Source organism: Amphimedon queenslandica, unplaced genomic scaffold (assembly GCF_000090795.2).
Source record: "Amphimedon queenslandica unplaced genomic scaffold, v1.1 AMPQUscaffold_13464, whole genome shotgun sequence".
Lineage (NCBI taxonomy): Eukaryota > Metazoa > Porifera > Demospongiae > Haplosclerida > Niphatidae > Amphimedon > Amphimedon queenslandica.
The window spans coordinates 8,828-11,071 of record NW_003546300.1 but is presented as its reverse complement, the minus strand read 5'-3'; the positions used below and the strand labels follow the sequence as shown (position 1 = coordinate 11,071).

At 32.2% G+C, this 2,244-nt stretch overlaps 1 long non-coding RNA gene across 2 annotated transcripts in view; it reads right to left on the bottom strand.

Annotated features, from left to right (window-relative positions):
- LOC109581068 (uncharacterized) overlaps positions 1-2,244 on the bottom strand; it is a 5,767-nt gene that overhangs the window by 893 nt on the left and 2,630 nt on the right. Inside the window, exon 3 of one of the 2 annotated variants that reach the window (XR_002184483.1) lies at positions 1,438-1,517. The exons of the other annotated variant lie outside the window; for it this stretch is intronic. This is a non-coding gene — a long non-coding RNA (uncharacterized LOC109581068). Of the gene's footprint in view, positions 1-1,437; positions 1,518-2,244 lie in introns of those variants that run through there. 2 annotated transcript variants of the gene reach the window in all.

The window sequence follows — 2,244 nt, the reverse complement described above, 5'->3', positions numbered from 1 at the left end:
CATAACAAACAGGGTGCTTATATAAGATATCATTAAATAAAAGAAATCCATGATTACAGAGGGTAAAAAATAGTGCTATTTCTTTCCTACATAATGGTGTGACTAGGCACATTATACACATTATGCAATTTGACCTATCTATATAGGCAGAAATTAGTGCCAAGCACTATTTTGTCCCCAAAATACTATAAGGAAGAATTAGTGCCTGGCTGCCTGCTGCACTATTTTGTCCCTACAATACTATAGGGAAGAATCAGTGCATTCTGCACTATTTTGTCCTCCAATATAGAATTAGTGCGTTGTGCAATTTTTTGTCACAATTAAAGTATATGGGGGCAAAATAGTGCAGCAGGCACTAATTTGTCCTTATAGTACTTTAGGGAAAAATCAGTGCTTGCTGCACTTTTTTGTCCCTACAATATTACAGGTAAGAATTAGTGACAGCTGCACTATTTTACCCCTATTTAATTTGGGGAATTTATTTCTAAAACAAAATACATGATATTCACATAATTATACATTTGCCAAGGCCATATCTATAAAGATAAGTTTGATTTGATAGAGGGAGATGTGTGTGTTGAAGATAATTTTAATGGAATGATGATGCTTTTGAAATTACTGAGATTATTTATCATTCAATTTGTGAAGAACCTAAATAACTCCGTTTTTTATGGTCTACATGTGTACTAACATAATTATAGTATCACTATCATTGAAAAATAAGTAACTGATTTTAAATTTTACTTTTTGTTAATTTAAAGACTTTAATATATGTCATGCATTGTATATTATTTGTACTAAAACAAAAGGCACTCATGTCTTAAAAAAGTGCTAAACAGATAATGAAATGGTGTGAAGTGACATTACAATAGTCAAAGGAAGGGATAGTTTTGTGGGTAGAAAAGGAACATGGAGATATGTCTTTGCTACAGGAGAATGATTCTACAACTATTGGAGATGTTGATACTTTACCATCTTTTTCTATTCAAGATACATCCTTAATAAATGCTAGGAAGAATTTGACAACTGCAGTGACAATTGTTAAGACCGTAAACTGCCAAATTGTGTGAAGTGTTCATCATTGAGACATAAAAATGTTAACAGAAGTGGCCACAATATAAAACCTTTTAACAATAAAGCCATAGATAGCTGCTTTGAAGGTATTTATAATTATTGAATTTTGTGATTTTTAAAATGAAACTTTTGTTTAGAACTCAACCCAAGTTTTGATCACAATCATTTAGTTATTCAAAGCCTAGTAGCAAAACATTTAATGCTCTCAAGTATTCATAAATGGCAGATGAATGCAATTAAAAACGCTATCAAAGGGAAAGACAGCTTATAGTTCAACCAACTGGCACAGGAAAATTAATGTGCTATGTTATTCCACCATTACTTACTGGAAAGTTGGCCATTGTTATTTCATTGACAATATGTCTCATGTGTGATCAAGTATGTAGCATGGTGTTTCTGCTACGTTCCTCGGTTCTGCTCAAAAGCACAACATATTAAATAACCTGTAAAAATACACTCTTGTTTAGAATCTTTCTATGACAAGCAACAGCAACCATGACAAATTTTTCTATCAATGGCCAGAAACAAAGAAATATGTCTCATTGCAGTGGATGAAGCTCATCTCATAAATTGTTGCAAATCATTCAGGTATGCTACACAGTCAACTCATTAGCTATTACCCTATAGCTGGTTTATTTCATGTGGAATTAATTTTGCGTAGGCCCATATCACCAAATAAGGATTAGCAAAATTTCAATTAGAGGCCATGATATAACAAGCATTACTACACACTCACACACACTTAAATATACACACTAGTAATTACCATATACTATATGGGCACAAAAATGCTTCTATAAGATCTTGAAAGTGCTTCTTGCAAAAAAGCTGCCAAAAACTTTCTGTCCAAAAATCATCCATACAATAATTATATGGCTACAAAAAGTTGAAGTTTCTAATATTAACTTATTGTTTTATTAGAACTGAATATAGACTGCTTTTGCATCTAAAGTCTCATTTTCCTGGTATATCATTAATGGCATTAACAGCAACTGCCACTTCAAAAGTTATGGAAAAGATTGTCCATGATGATAGAACCAATACTCAAAACTTCAATGGTAAACAAGAGAAATATTTCACTCCATGATGAAGAGTTAAAGAAATTGACATTTTATATTATGCTATGTCATTTCAACCGGTACTACCAGACTACTACACATCTATTGCTGA